Genomic DNA, 17639 nt, shown 5'->3' with positions numbered 1-17639 from the left:
CAGGGGTTCAGGGTACTAAGACATTTCCAGGCCAGAAGTAGAGAACAGGATGGGAAGTGAAGCAGCTGGGACATGAATCAATGTGCATATGACATCGCAGCCCTTGCAAGGTGAGATTTGCCACCACATCTAGTTTTGTAATCCTCAAATCCAGTGCTGGCATGTTACATAGATATTTACATGAATGCATGGGATTTGCAGGCCTTTAAAGAAGTTTTTTTTAAGGTCTATTTTATTTTTACTTGAAGAGCAGTTACAAAGAGAAAATCTCCCCTCCATCTGCTCTTTCACTCCCTAAAAGGCCACAATGGCTGAAGCTGATCCAGTAACTTCTCCCAGGCCTCTCACACGGTTGCTGTTTCCTCCACTATTTCCGAGGCCATTGGCAGGATGCTGGATCAGAAGTCAGGCAGTCAGCACACAAGTTGTCATCCATGTGAGATGATGGTGTGTAGGTAGAGGCTTAGCCTGCTGTGTTGTGACAGCCACCCAAGGGCTTGCGGTTTTTTTTTCCCCAAAGGAAGAATTTTTAGAAGTATTTTTATTCTGCCTTTTACTTAGTTTATTATTTTGTGTTTTATTTGCCTTTCTCTTGTGTTAGATTGCTTTCTCTTACAAACATAACAGCCACACCGGCAATTTGATGAAAAACACCATTATAGTCTTACCTTGAAGTATTTATTACAGCTGTTACTATCAGCTGGCTAAGACGGAAGAATTCTGCCTCCCTCCTGACTAGATGTCTATCTGATCAGGTTCTTACAATGTGGTGGCATCTGCCTCCAATGAAAGTTTTGTGTAAAATACTTTTATCACAAATTCTTAAGGATAGAGGAGCAAGAATTTACTACATCTAAAAGAACAGAAGGTTGATTCATTCCATGCTTGTCTACTAATAAATATTTCATTGTGGCAGAATGTTCCTGAAACTTGGTTTCTGTGGCAAAAGTCCTTAAAGTTCTCTTGTGCCTCAGATAACTGAAAAATACAACAATTAGAGATGACAAAACTGGCTTTCATCAGCTGAATTGGTAACTCCTTACAATCTCCTGGGTTTTTTTTTTTTTTTTTCCTTCTCTTAACATTCTTGCAGTGAGCATTTGGCATAGTAGTTAAGATACCACTTAAGATGCCTCCATCTCATATCGGAACACCTGCTTTGAATCCTGACTCCACATCTACATCCAGCTTCCTGCCAAAGCAGACCCAGGGAGGAAGCAGAGAGGGCTGAAATACTTGGAGGAACTGGACTTCTGTCAGCCCTGGGAAAGTTGAATTGAGTTACTGACTTTCAGCTTCAGTCTGGCCTAGTCCAGGCTATTTGTGGACATTTTAGGAGTGAAGCCCTGTATGGAAGATTTTTCTCTTCCCTACGCCATCTTTTGCGTGAGTGTGCATGTGTGCACACACTCGGAAGCGTATGCTTCTGGAATGACTGAAATAATACATTTTACAAAAGATGTTCCAAATGCATAAAAGATATTTCAAGTGCATCAATACATTCCAGGATGTTGGACCCTCATTGTATGTTCCTGATTATTTTTTTCAGAACTAAACAGCCTCCTAAAAGCACAATATTTTGAAAATTATTAGCAGAAGCAATCGATGCTCCAATGAACTAAAGATACATCAATATTTTTAATAATTTAAGTCTTAAAATATTTAAGCATTAGTAGAATCCACTTTAAATACCGATTAATTACATTAATCTTTTCAGCACGTCATGCATAGTGATCTGTTGCTTCAGGTAAAACTTAAGAAAGTTGCTTTAGGTAAAAGCACAGTAACATATCTTTGTCTTCTCTGAGATTGCAACCTTAGCCGCCGGCAAAGGTTCCTTGGGGTTTTAAAACATCAATCAGCTTCACAGCTGGAAAGGGTGTTTCCTTAGAAAAACACATTTTAGCCAAAAGAAAAATGAGCTTTGTCATTTCTTGAAAGTGCAGGATGAGTTAAATTTTTAAAATTGCAGGAAACAGCTTTTCATACCACTGACTTGATTTGAAAAGGGAAAAAAATAGAGTATTTTAAGTAACTGAAGACATGCCTGGGTTCCTGACATCCCAGCTGGCACCCAGAGCTGCACACCATCATTTGCGGATGACCACGGTGCACACGGAGCTTGGCTCTGCCATCCCAGCTCTGCGGGAAAGGGCTGATGGGACAGTGCTGAGATACTAGCATGGCACTGACAGTACGGATCGTGTTTCTCTCTGGATGAAATGTCTGCACTCAAGACTGGACAGAGTGTTTACTTAGTTTAAAAATTGAGTTTTCTTTATCTTTCATTTGAGCTAGGTTCTTTTTGTTCACACGCATAATGAACTGACAAAGATGATGTCATAAAGAGATGCTCGTAATATTAATATTTATTACACTTCTTATATTTTATATTTCATGTTTACTGCACTTCTATATACATATTATAAGTTATTTTGGTAAAATGTGTTACTACATAATGGTATCTTCATATTTTGAAGAAAACTAATTTTTTAAAGGCTAATTATTTGACATGAATAATAAAGCACGGTTCAGGATAAGTTTGATTTTATCACTATTTTAAATGGTGTAATTTCCTTATCTATGTTCTTGTCACAATATTTTGATGAATATGCAGAAAAATCAAGCGGATATTTTTAGTCAATTAAGATAAGAGTACTGTTGAATAAAACTCGTTCATTTTTATTGGTTCATACATATGAAATAAAGCTACCATGCTAACAATAATTGAGCAATTGAGCTATTGTTCTTTTAAAAGTTTATAAAGCTGTGAGCAAAAGTGCATTCATCTATGGTTAAAACACGAAATAATGATTTGCTAATTAACATTTAGTTTCACCCAAAGAATTGCTCTAAACCGGAGATTTCCCTCAGAAAAGTCAAACTTAGGCGTAGGATGCTTTACTTCTGTAATTTCATCTAGCATCCATGTCTGAAAATAGTGGAGAGAGAAATCACCAATTGTAAAAATAGCTTAACACTAATAAATCATATGGAACTCTTATGCTGCTTAAATATAAAATATGCCTATTAATTCAAGTGTACTTTGAAAAAACAAGTTGGGTCTTTTAGCTCTTTTTTAATCTTAAAATTGTAAACACACAAAGTGCAAAATACTTAGAAATGAAAACACACACAGACAGAAGGAAACACAGAGAGAGGTCTTCTGTCCCTTGCTCACTCCGCAGATGCCTGCAGCAGTCAAGGATGGGCCAGGCTGAAGGCACAAGATTGGAACTCAGTGGAGTTCTCCCATGTGGTGGGCTCAAGTCCTTGTGTTGTCACCTCCTGCCTCCCACTGCGCATGTTGGCAGGAAACTGAATCCGAATGGGAGCTGGGACCAAGTGACTTTGGTATTCGTAAGGGTGATGCAAGTGGCAACCTACCCTCTTCAGCAAGTGCTCCTGATTAGAGATTTCAGTTTTTTTGTTAAAGATGTTTTCGTGTTATTTGTTCTGACTCACTGGTCATTAAAAATGTCCAGCTCATCCCGAATTCATCTACCAGAATTGACTTCAAAGCTTGAAGGTGTTATTTTGATCCAATTTAAACAGTGTATTTTTCCCATTAACAACACAAGTGTATTAATTGGAAATAAAAGAAAGTGATGATGAGTGGGGAAGCCGGTGAGAGTGGTCGGAGGAACAGGAGAGGATCTTAGGAGCATCTTTTGGAAATAATTCAGACACTCATTTTCAACCTTCACAGATACGTCATTGTTAGGTGGTTATCGTGGCCTCAGTGTCGCAAATAAGAGAACTGGAGAATAATAAAATGGGTACTTCATGCAGAGCTCTGCCATGCAGAGCCAAGGGCCTGCTGACTCCATGGCTCATGACTAAGTGTTGTGACGCTTCTTCATGATTTCATAGAGATGACTCCAGACCTTCACCAGTAACAACTCCAAAATGCATAAAACTTTGATAGAGTGCCCTAGGTTCTGTAATCCTTCATTTCCTATCCCTTGGCCCAGATGCCCTGGACCCATGCTCACACTCACCACGTCAGCCACAGTCACATCTTCTCAGTCCTTCGTGTTTCCTTCTGCCCTATATTTTCCTATTTACTCACTTAATTGTTCACTGATTAATGCAGGCATGCAGCCATCGAGTAAGCAGCATTCAGCATATGCCAGGCACTATTTCAGCGCTGAGGATACGAACAGAAATTAGAGGAAGCCCATCCTTTGCCTTTGTGGAATTAGCATCCAATGGATTTTAGAACATGAATCATGTAATAAATACGTCAAATATAATCATTCATACTTCTGCTCAAATCCATTATCAAGCCCAATCAAATTTGCCTCTAAAAAGAATATGAAACTCAAATAAAACACAAAGTTGAGCATGGTACATTCTCACAAGGGTTCAAACACCACCAGGAAAGGTGGCAGGGCTGGAGATAACATATAAAAATGAACCTCTGTGGTAAGGACAAGAAAGATAGCACCAATCAAAGGAATTAAAAAAAAAAGGTGGTGACCCACATGATTGATTAGTCAGGGCTAAAGATAAACAGAAATACAAATAGTTTAAAGGGGTCCTAGTGGCCAAAGTACTCGCCTTGCACACACCAGGATCCCATATAGACACCAGTTTGTGTCCTGGCAGCCCCATTACCCCCATTCAGCTCCCTGCTTGTGGCTTGGGAAAGTAGTCAAGAATGACCCAAAGCCTCAGGACCCAGCACCTACATGGGAGACCCGAAAGAGACTCTGGGCTCCTGGCCTCAGATCAGCGCAGCTCTGGCTGATGCGGCCACTTGGGGAGTGAAACAGCAGACAGAAGTTCTTCCTCTTTGTCTGTCCTCCTCTCTGGATATCTGACTTTCCAATGAAAGTAAATCTTAAAAATAAATAAACAACTAAATAAGCAAATAGTTTAAAGGGAGCCCTAACTAGCAAAATGAGTAGCTGTTTCCCCATATGGTCCCATTCTAAACCATTTGAAAAGACAATTAAACTTTATTAATTATTTATTGGTATATCATTGCCATATCACCTACCATTCTTTGTTGCATAAAGTATGCATTTTGGAAAGGTTGTTCTAAAACTGGAGGAGAAATATTCACTGCATTGTTCTGATTTACTAGTGGTTACTGACACGCAAGTTTAAGTTCAGTAAACCCACGTTTTTCTGGTTCCCACAACAAGAGTCTCTTACAGAATCTGCTTGTGGCTCTTAACTCTTTGTTTTATTTTCTGTGGTAATCACAGGCCCATTACAATGATCTGTTTCTACCCACAGAAAACTTCTGACATCAGATGTGTATGGTGGGCTTTCTCATGAGAACCAACCTCTGGACACCAGCTGGGTGTCCTATAATTTTATTTAATTTCTAAATAACAATCTGCAGTTAGTATCAAATCCCACAATTTACAAGCTCCATCCCACAAGATTAACCCTACTTCAGATACCAGTCACAAGTTCTGGACCACCACGATGCCTGACTCTCCCGCTCCAAAATACAGAGATTGCATCAACCTCAATAATTTGCTAGAATGGCTCCCAGAATTTAGGAAATTAGTTTACATACACTTACCATTTACAAAAGTGTTATACAGAGTACAAATGAACAGTCAGATGAACAGATACCTGGGGTAAAAGTGTGGAAGGGCTTTTTGGTACAAGAGTTCCTATCATCACCCTGCAAGGAAAAAGGCTGTTGCCAGCCCCAAAATTCTCTATACTGCACCACTTAGAAGTTCTTACAGAAATCCATATATGTAGGCATGATCAACAGATTCTTCTTGTCTCTGGAGTTTGGGGGAGTGAAGCTGAATATTTTAGACCTCAAAATTGAGGTTTTGCCATGCTGGTGACAAGCCTCCATCTTAATAATAAGGACTTAACAAGAGTTGCTTTATCAGAACAAAAAGTCCTACCATCACCAAGAAAACGACTTAAAATTGTAGGAGCTCCATGTCAGTAACCAGGGCCAAAGACCAAATACATAGAAAGAAGCTTCAAATCAGGCATGGAAAATGAAATCAAAATATGAAAGTTAAAATCTCAACCTTATTTCCTTAATAAACTCTATCAAGTTCAAGATTCTTTTTTTTTTAATTTTTTTCTTTTTATTGTATTGTTGTTGACAATCTTTACATAGTTAATTACAGTTAAAGGAAAAAGAAGAAAAAAAAAGAAAAGAAAAAAAAGGTTCAGGGGGATAGGAAAGTGGGCAATGCCATTATGTCCATATGGAAACAAGATTCTTTTTTAAGCAATGAAATCAGCCATTTAGTCCAGCCCCATGGAAGAGAAGGTGGTGCATTTTTCCCCATATCCTTGCAATCATATTGATATTGTTAACTGAAGGAAAAATGTTCTTTCAGAATTTTTCTTTATTATTAGAAATGAAAAGAAAGCAGAAGGAACAAGATCAGGAATGTCAAATGAGCATTTTAAAATTTCCGATTGTAAATATCCCCCAATTGTCCTCGCTTGAAGAGAATCAAAAACAGGAGCGGTTCCATGGAGGAGGATTCGCTGGTGAAGATTTCCTGGACATTTTTTTTTCCTGCTAAAGCTTTGGTTAACTCTCCCCAAATGCTTGCTAAAGAGCAGATGTCATTCTTTGGCCCTCCAGAAAGTCAGCAAGCAAAATGCTTGCAGTATCACCAAGAAGCATTGCCTTGATCTTTGCTTCTGACTACTCCCCTTTTGTTTGGCTGTACACTTCCACTCCTCAGCCACTACTCTGTGTTGTGTAGGCAGGATCATACTGGGAGTGCCTTTCAAAGAAACACTTGAGGATCTTGTTACAGCCCTTTGAAGAAATCCTTCACGATGTTGATTCCACTTGTTTCAAATCTCCAAGAAAGATCTACTGTTACCTGTAGGACAGGGCAAAATAGCTTTTGGTGCATATCAACCGATTAAGGAGAAAGTTTATTCAACTTAAATTTTCGGTCAGGACCGTGTAAGCTGCACCAGTGAAAATGCCTATGCATTTCCATACTGGCTTTGCTATTCATTATAGGTCCTCTTCAAGGGGGCACAGGGAGATGATTTTTTTTTTTCCTCGTAAATGGACGTGAGTGGTCTGCCACTGTAGGCTTCATCCTCAACATCTTCTCATCCTTCCTTAAAATGGATTACAAGAAAATAAGAAGAAAGTAAAAGCAAAAAAAAAAAAAGTTGGGCACTTGCAAATTGATGATTTCTCTAGTAAATTGTGCTCATAAAACTTTTCGTGAGGCATTAATTATTCCAACATTCCTTCACTGAAGCTTCACTATGGATTTGGAATGTGCTCCTGTTTCAATTGAACAGAGTTCGTATTTCCTTGATAAAAGCGGTTTTCAAGCTGCTGCCTCTCGTTCTCCTGGTGCCCCAAACTGGATCCTGTTTAGACATGTTCCCTCAAACTAGTTGGAGTTTTTTTCAGTGCATTAAAAAAAAATGGGATTTTTTTTGAAAATTTTGAAAACCATACGTAGTTTCCCATAACACAGATTTTTCTGTGAACTCCTCAAAGACATCCCCTATTGCTTATTATTATAGCACATGACCTTATCAGCTGGTGTAAAGGCTTTGTAAATGTGGGCTAAAAAGTGAATATGCATGCCTGCAGTGGGAGAATGTTCTAAAGTCAATCACTGTAATAGGTTCTTTCCTAACTCAATCCTGGTCCTCTTCGTCTCCCAAACATTTGTTCTGGAAAAACTTCATTTAAATCGGGCTAACCACCAAAGGCATGCTAGTCTTATAGTTTGCAACGTAGTAGTTTAGCTCCCTCTCCCATAGCCTGCACTTCTCTGTGCCAATCCAGTGCATACCTGATTTGATTTCCTAACTGAATGCATAAGCATTAACCAGGTCAAGAATCAGGTCACAATGGACCTCAGTAGTGTCTAGTTCTAGGCAGCCACTCACCATTCATTTCTTCCTTACAGTTGCTTTCCATAATCATAATGTGTAACCCAATTTCTGCCCCTGGAACTGAGCCAGTGTGACCCATATCCCATTCAGGCCTATTCTGGCTCCTCAAGAAGAATCAAATCTCCTTGTGGCCAGACCTTTTAAGATACCTTATGTACCTATAAGGAGGGGCTTCTTGTATCTCAGAGCTTGCTTGGATTCCACTGTTATTTCTCACTGTGGACTAAGTTCATCCCTACATATGGATTTAAATTCTCATGTTTTCCTCTTGTTCTCTGTGTCTCCCCAGGTTTGGCTTCAGTTGTCATCTTGTGCTTCTGCTTTCTAGATTTATCCTTTAACATTCCATGGAAATACCTGGAAGCTCAACTGACTCTCAAATTATGTTGTTTATCCAGGCAGAGGGTAGTTGGTCATAGGAGTTTCCTACACTCAATGGTTTCAAACTTTCTGATCTATCTAAAATTATTCAGGAAAACCCCAGAATCTTTGGAATAGCTCCCAAATCTTGCGGATTCAACCCAATCTTTCCAAGAAAATGCTAGCAAAACATGTTAAGTTGTTTCTTCAGTTTCAGAAGTGTGAATATGAGGCTTTTGCTCCGGAAAACAGACTGACAGAGGAAAAAGAGGAGCTGTGAGCTGCCTTTTCTCCCGGATGGTACCTGTGACTCTCAAGTTTTCAAAGGAAACAGTCCATCAAAATGCCAATTTTTTTAAAGATTTATTTTTTATTTGATTACAAATAAAAGATACAGATATACAGAGGAGGAGAGACAGAGAGAAAGATCTTCCATCCGATGATTCACTCGCCAAGTGAGCCGCAACGGGTCGATGCGCGCCGATCCAAAGCCGGGAACCTGGAACCTCCTCCGGGTCTCCCACGCAGGTGCAGGGTTCCAAAGCATTGGGCCGTCCTCAACTGCTTTCCCAGGCCACAAGCAGGGAGCTGGATGGGAAGTGGAGCTGCCGCTGGGACCAGAACCGGTGCCCATATGGGATCCCAGGGCATGTTCAAGGCGAGGGCTTTAGCCGCTAGGCCACGCCGCCGGGCCCCAAAATGCCAATTTTTTTTCCATCATGACTCTTTGCATTTCCTACCCAAATTTTACATCAACACCCTTATATATCCTTATCATTAGTCTTTCTCCAAGTTTGCAGAAAATGGTTTAAAAATAATTGACTCAGCACACTTGCTACTTTTTTCTGTAACGCTGGTACAAATTTACCAAAGTTCCAAAAAATGTCTGCTAGTTCCTGGTGGCATCAGCCCTACAATATCTGAATATCTCCATGAAGGACCTCGTAAACTAAGATAAACATACATAAGTGAAGGGAAAGGTTACACATGCAGCCAAGCTTGCACAAAGAAATTGTTTATTTTGAATTCTAGAATATGATTGTGTCAGTGCACATTGTCTTTCTGTAACTCGCATATTTTAATACAATAAACAACTGATATTATGTATAAAACATAGATTTCTCTTGCCAAAAGGGGGATGTGAGATGGTTTTCTTCACTGAATAAATGTATATTTTAACATGTTTATAGAAGAACATTCAGACAGGAAAGAAGACGGGTACTCAAGGGCAACTGTGCCTCCCTGACCGAAGATTTACAGCCTCCCCTTCGTGTGGAGACAGTTATGCTCATAAATCTTTGCGCACTGAGATGCGAATCTATTCCCGATGCTCTGTTTTAGGTCGGGGGAAAGAGCACTCAGCGAGAACAGATGTGGCCGTTCCCCCAGTCGCCCAGTGAAAACAAGTAATTGCCATGGCAACTCGAAAATTTCATGTGGGACCTGAACTGACCTCCAAGACTCAAGCATGCTTTGTGCCGTAGGAATTGTATATGTATACTGGCTCGTGGTGTTGATTTCCTTGCCTAAGTGAGATTACCACTGTGTTAAAACAATTACTTCTTTTTCTTCCTCCCCCTAATATCCTCTAGCTTTACTTCCATCCAAAACTGAATGAATCAAAGGAACAAGGGATCCCTCAAGGCGGAACTAGAAATTGTATGATTAAGAAATATAAATAAATGGTGAATGACAATGAAAGATGAAAGGTGTATGACTTAAAACAGCTCAGAAAATAAAGAGCTCAGGTTAAGTTTCAGGGCATTTCAGCTGCTCTTCAAAATACTTGTACACAGATCCAAAACTGTGTTCTTCATCACACTTGTTTAATCCTTGTGCCAACCACAAATTCTTCCAGCTTGGAAAAGTAACAACAAAACTAAATGAATAAAATGATTGCCGTAACTAATGGACGTGAATATATAATGTAGATACACTGAAGGTAAAAGTAATTAAACATTTACATTATTTAGTACTTTAGCAGTTACCAAACTTTTTATTTGTAAGCTCATAACTCAGCCTGGATAATTATAGTGCAATTATGCTGTGGTTCACATTCCCCATGGTATGAGCAATAATCAAAACTTAACTTTTGTATGTAGAAATCTGGGATCAGATGAACCAGTACTGAATATTTCTCTGCATCTGAGAGTAGTTTTCTAGGAGGCGAAAGCGATGAACTTGTGAAAGGTAGACTAGTTTTCCTTTGGTTTCCCTGATCCTTGCAGAGGGCGAGCCACAGAAGAAGCCGCGCATGTTGAGTAAACACATCTGTGCCTTAACTCACTGATCCGTGGAGCCTAACGTCACTGTTGTGAGGAAAGTGGACAATGTACAGAAGGTCACTCATTTCTGGAAGGAATGGGAGCATGCTAGATAGGAATACTGTGAGCCTGAACCCTGAAATGTAACTACGTGTATTTATCCTTGGCTACATCTTGATTCCACTTCTTTAAGGAAACTGCCCTGAGCTGGCATGACTAAACATTCATTCTCATTGCATGTCCTCCATGGATGCAGAGACTTGGATCTCAACACCTTCTGGAATTTAGATCTTCAATGTGCAAAGTGAGTGTACTAGTATCCCTAAGGATCCTTTCAGCTCAAAATGCAGCAAGTTTATAAAGCTAGCCTTTAAATAGTCACAGATATGCTTTAAGAGTTCAGAACCCACTAATGCTGTTCATCATAGAAGCTTGCTAATTATAATGTATTCTCAAGAAGATCATTTCCTGAAGTTAGAAAAATTACTTCTCAAGCTAAATGTCAAGTTGAAACTGTACATTAAGAACAACTGGAGCAAGATTTGTTGATATAGCTGTATGATTAATCAGATGACACAATATAATATACATTTAAAATGTAGTGACAGAGGGTAGTGCTGCGGCATAGCAAGTAAGGCTGTCACCTGCAGTGCCAGAATTCCATAGAGACGCCAGTTCATACCCAGGCTGCTCCACCTCCAAACCACTACCTGCTAATGTGCCTGGGAAGGCAACTGAAGATAGCGCAAATACTTGGGTCCCTGCAACCTTCTAGAAGTTCTGGAATAAGATGCTGGCTCCTGGCTTCAGATCAGCCAGCTTCTGCAGCTGCAGTCCTTTGGAGAGTGAACTCACAGATGGAAAACCTTTTTGTCTCTCTCGCTCTCTCACACTCCAACCACATTTCAATTTAATAAACAGATTTTTAACCTGTTCATTAGATTGTCAGTGACACATTGAAACAAATTCAAGTTGTTTTATTTTACTTCAGAAAAAGAGAGGAAAATTGTAAGCTTCAAGCCTTGTCCAGCATGTGTGCAGTTAGCTTCCACAAAAGCACCATTGGGCTTGGAAGAATCAGTACCACAGAATTTAGCACTTGACTGTTAGCATGCATCACCAAAAAACTAGGAATATGCAAACTGAGGTAGTATGTGATATGGTCTATTATGAGCAATACTAGGCAATTTGTGATTTCTTTTCATATAGTATAATAAAATAACAATGAGAACCTTTTGAAAAAATAATCTTCGTATATGATCAGCAGCAGCAAAAGATCAGAAGCATATTAAAATGTATTTATAATGCGGTAAACAAAATATTACATCTATAATATAGAAGAGAATTTCCACAGACAGAAAAACAAAAGGTACAGTAAAACTGAACAAAAATATGAATAGGAAATTCACAAATGAGAACATCTGAGTGTCTAAAAATGTGCATTAACATAAGAAATCTGTTACACATTGAGTCAACAACTGCTAAATGCCTGACATGATATATTAACTAATACGTGACAGGACTGAAATTTATTCACAACTGAGTGTACATTGACATAACTACTTGGTTTAACAAAGAATGAAATTTAGAAAATTTGAAAATTTGCCTACCCTGTGGTACAATAATTTTTGAGATATCTATTCCACAGAAAAAGATCCCTTAAATGATTATAAACGCTACGTACTAAGTTGTTCATGCAAAACTATAGTTAACAGAAAAAAAAATTCACTTTGGATGGGAAAATGAATTTAAATCTGCAGATTAACATAGTATAATAACTTTAAATAGATCTATTCATTAGCAAAATGAGTCTTTATAAAATCTGTTAAAGAAAGACTAATATATCATTTAAAAACACATTATAAAACACAGAAAATCATATTTCATGGCTATATGTCACTGTCCTGCAGTGATGGACTTGGTGCACAGAGCCGATAATAACACTCGTGGACTCTGCCTGATGGTTGAAAGCCGAAGTTTATTAGTGGCATCATATACACCGAGGGTCATGCAGGATAAGGGAGGAGGTATTGAGCTTATCAACAAAGCCCGTCAACTGTTTCTATCCCCTTGTTTGGAACTCCTTTGTTTTGTGTAGCCCACCAAGTGTTCTCATTCATGTGCTGTCCACGCAGCTGTTCTCATACAAATGATATCCACTCAGTTTTCATACAAATATTATCCTATCAATTGTAATCCTATGCTCCCTGACCTTCTGGGTCACAATGTCCCTTTACAGGAATACATATACATGTGAAAATACAAAAATGTATTGGTAGACCATAGATTAAATAATAACAGATAATCATGTAGACTAACAGAATGGGGTTAATGGGAAACAGATTTTTTTTTCTTTGTTCTTTTGATTTTTTGGCAATGCAAATTTTTACCAATACTTATAAAATGTTCTTCTTTGTAACTTGTGAAACAAATAAGATAAAAGGCTAGTACATATGGATTCCGAGGTGTGCATACTGTTGTTTATCATGTGCACTGTTCGTAATGTGCACTGTTCTCTATTTTTTAACATTTTTTTTAGATTTATTTATTTTTAATTGGATAGTCAGGTTCACGGAGAGGAGAGACAGAGAGAAAAATCTTCCTTCACTGATTCACTTCCCGTGTGGCCACAACGGTCAGAGCTGAGCCAATCTGAAGCCAGGAGCCCGGAACTTTTTCCAGGCCTCCAATCGGGTGCAGGGTCCCAAGATCTTGGCCCATCTTCGTCTGCTTTCCTAGGCCACAGTCAGGGAACTTTAAGGGAAGCAGAGCAGCCGGGATATGAACCCGTGCCCCTATGTGATACTGGCACATGCAAGGTGAGGACTTTAACCACAGGCTACTGTGCCGGGCCCCCTCTATTTTTAACATTCAAAAATTATTTGTAGGAAATACTGTAGTTATAGTACACTTATGTACTTAATATTTCTCAAATCAAATGAAGCCTTTAGGAACCTCAGAATAAGGTTAATCAAGTCAGCCATGGATTTTTTTTTCTTTCTTTTTTTTTATTAATTACGTTGCATTATGTGACACAGATTCATAGGCTCTGGGATTCCCCCATCCCCTCCCGGTGCCATCCCCTCTTGGTGGATTCCTCCACCTAGTTGCAGCATTACAGTTCAAATTAAGTCTAGATTCTTTCGTTGCAGTCATATACCAAGCATAGAGTTCAGCATCTTTAAGCTAGAGGGCTCAGTTAGGAATATTTAAAAACATTCACTATTACAAATGACCGCAATAGTATTAATGGTGCTATGATAAATACCAGTCTGGTTCTTTGTTATAGTCACTCAGCCAAAGGAAGAATGGAGTTGAATTCTGAAAGTTCAAAAGAGGCGAGGAAAAAATTGATTTCAAGGTATATGTGACATTCCATTGTTTAAGAAAAAGACACAGAAAAAGATTATAATACTATATTGGGTGTCAGAATATTTAAACAGCACTATAAATTACAGCATTTCTTGAATGCTAAGCCCTTCAAAATAATTTGAATAATGTCTTTTATATAAGCAAAGGGAAAAGTACTTGTCCTTTGCTAAGGATGATAAGGAGTGGGTAGAAGCCCATTAGAGCATAGTTTTAAAGCTTTCTAGCTTTGAGAGCTTATCCTGAAAAAGTAATAAACCATTAAGCAAGCATGCAAGGGGGTGTGGAAAGCCTAGCAGATCAAGTTCTTAATAGGGCAAGGTTTTTACTTTTTTGTTTATATGAAACCAGAACCAATAATCTCATTATTTCTAATGTTTTAATGTGCTTCCCTGGACAGAAATTAGACCATTTACAATGAAAATACTTATCTATCCCAGAGCCTGTTTTTAAGTATGGATGTTGAAAGAGTAAACATAGGGCTTCCCTAATTGGAGCCAGTCGGGGCATGACAAAGGAACCAGGATGAAACGGGGAAGGGAAATGTGGGAGGGTTTGAACAGAAAAGAGGTGGGAAAAAAGTAAGAAGTGATAAGGAAAACCAAAAAAAAAAAAAAAAAAAAAAAAGAGGGTTTTGGGAAAGAGTCCAAACAAGTAGGAAGTCACAGTGTCTGAGCAAAGAAAATGAGGAACCAACGATGCAAACCTGGCTTTTGCTTGTTTTTATAGGTAGGTGGGAAATTCTGCTTCTCTAAAAGCGACATTGCTAATAAGTGAGATTACTTTAAAAAGTGTGTGACCAAGTTGAATTAAAATAGATAAAGTTTATTTTGATTCCAAAAATTGAAACCCATGCAGTTTGATCTCATATTATACATTTTCAACTCTCTGAAGTACCCTTGTATTAAGGTGGAAGCCAATTCAGTTAATCAAACATTTAGCAAAATAATATTTTTCTTCAAATTGTTCCTGGAATACCTATGAGCTAGCAAGTTATACTACATGCCAGAGAATTCCACAAACCTGACATCACTGCTCATTTTAGGACCTAAGGTTTAGCTGGCAGAAACTCCTCACATACAAGTGCGAAACTAGGGACTCAGCAGACATTTCTGGAATGATTTCCTTATGCTCTGTTGCTACAAGATAAAGATCTCTCTAACATCCTTGAAATTCAAATCTATTTGAATGTGCTATAAGTGGGAATTCTGTGTCGTTGAAGTGGTTTGAAAACCTTAAGAGGATTCAGATAGCTTTCTCTTGATAGAATGAGTTATCCCAGAAAGACTCTGTCACAGAACTTAATGGTTCAAAGGTAAATGACATTTGAAGATTTTTATTATTACAGGAGAATAATATCAAGCAAATATCATTCCAAGTAGGGACAGAACTTTAGGAAAATTGACACCTAAATCTCTCTGTGAAATTTGATTCAAACATCTAAAAGGAATAACAAATAAAGGGAAAGAAGCCCTTTCTTGTCAGCAGTTTTTTTAAGACAGATTTGCAAACTTGAACTGGCAGTAACATCCCCTGTAGAGTTTATTAAACTCAGGATGACTGAGTGACACTCCATAGTTTCTAATTGAGAAGGTAAGAAGAGATAGCTTGCAGAATCTGTTCCTGTGTGCCTCGGCTCCAGTGTTACATTTTCAAAAGCACGGATTTATGAGCTATGGTTAGACACTGGCAACTTTTACTGGAAATTCTCACAGTTCTACCTGAACACTTTAACCAGCTATGGTTTTCCTCAATTCTCAACCTTGTACTGCTTGGTGGAAAGTGGCACAAGAAACCAGGGGACACCAAGCAGAATAACTGTAAGCTCAGAAGAGATGGATAATTCTGCTCATTCAAGAGATACAGAAAAACATTTCAGCACAGGGGGGCTTGTGGGACTGCATGGCATACACTTCTAGCAACTTCTAGGACTCATAGGAAGTGCCACCATTGAATCACTAGGAATTGTCATTCCATGTGACTATCTGTCCAGCTCTGCAGTCGATTTTAAGTAGAATCTGTGAGTTTAAGGATAGTTCCAGTGCACACAATTTGAATTATAAATGTTAGAAACAATGTACCAGTCTGTTAGCTCTGGAGGAAAATAACAACTTAGATGAAAATAACAACTCTAGAGAAAAACCTTAAATTTATCTGTATTCTATCCACCAACAATAGACTGTGCTGAGTGAAAAGACAAAACAACACAAGTTTTCAAGAATGGATGTCAAATCAGCAAACTGTTAGGTATTAGAGTTATAATACCTTAGCTTATTGATCTTAACTGATTTACGTTTGAATTTAGTATCAGGCAACAGTCCAGTACATAAAATCAAGATTTCAGCAGTCTAAAGAAAGTTTGCGTGGTAAACAGCAAAGGATTTGAAGCTAACAGAACAAAAACCAAAGAACAGATTGGTCTTCTCCAAGATATCTTCCTTATAAGGTGGGACAGGGAGAAAGACAACTGGAAAAATGCAGAACAACCATCACCAGGTCACTTCTGATCACCCCTTTGTGTGTAAGGATTGGACATGGGAAACCGATTGCTAATCTCAGCTGAAATTGGCCTACTGAAGAAATCTGGCTATTATTTCTCTGATTCTGATTTCTCGGAGATTAAGATAAACAACTGGGCTTCAGCTTACCAGGGGGTTGCTCGTTTTGATTTTTGGTCTTGTCTATAGCGGCCTTGTGCAGGGGTTTATTTCTGTCATCTCTACCTCACACATCAAAGATATACTACAAATGTCAGGCCTTAGACATGCATTATTGTCGTAACTATTATGGTGGCGCTTTCTATCAACACTATTGTAGATCCCTGCATAAAAGAGAACGTGTCTAATTTGTCATTCAAGGTAAATAAAATGACAAATTAGTTATGTTGTCTTTTATGCAGAGATTTTTTTTTTATTATTTGAAAGGCAGCAAGACTTAGACACGGAAATCTTCCATCTGTTGTCTTACCCTCACAAACACGTTCAACAGCCGATAGCTTGGAGCTCCATTCAGCTCTCCCATGAGGATACCAAGAATCTGTTGTATCTGAGTTATCATCTTCTGACCTCTAGAGTGTACATTAGCAAGAAGCTTGACTGGAAGCAGAGGGCCCAAGACTCACACAAAACAGTCTGATGTGAAATGTGGGTGTGCCAAGCAAGGACTTCTGGTGCTGTGCCGAATACCTGCCCCTTTAACTTGCCTTTAATGGTTTAATGTGACTTATTCATAACTAAGTTCCGATTCCAAGAGGAAAAGACCTATTTGTAGAATACAGGGAAGATCTCTTTTACTCATTCACACTCAGAGATTATTCATTCCCTATGTTCTGCAGGACAATGCTGATTCAATTCTTAATAGACTGATCAGCGTAGAAATCTGCTTCTTAAAATTTTCTAGTGAAATGCATGTAGAAAGTATTCAGCTCTGTATTTTTACATCACCCTGTCAAAACAGATGAAAATGTCCTGCCAAACAGATGAAAATAGCAAGGCACTCAGGTAAAATGTGAAAGATAACCTAAATCCAAATGCACATATTCAACTACTCTCTCCATTGCTGCTTTCAGACCTATTAATTTACAGACTTTAAACCAATGATGTGCCCCTGGGACTGACCCACCAACCCATGAAAGTCTATCTATTCCAAATCCAGCACCCAAAGAAAATCATAATGGAAGTTCAAATTTGACAGTGGGAAGCACATTTATAGAACTTTCAAATCAGGGCTTCCATACTTGGATTGATTAAGCTGCTGCACTGT

The sequence above is a fragment of the Ochotona princeps genome, chromosome 18 (genome assembly GCF_030435755.1).
Source record: "Ochotona princeps isolate mOchPri1 chromosome 18, mOchPri1.hap1, whole genome shotgun sequence".
NCBI classification, from domain to species: domain Eukaryota; kingdom Metazoa; phylum Chordata; class Mammalia; order Lagomorpha; family Ochotonidae; genus Ochotona; species Ochotona princeps.
The sequence above is the reverse complement of the archived record's forward strand: the minus strand, read 5'-3'. Positions refer to the sequence as shown.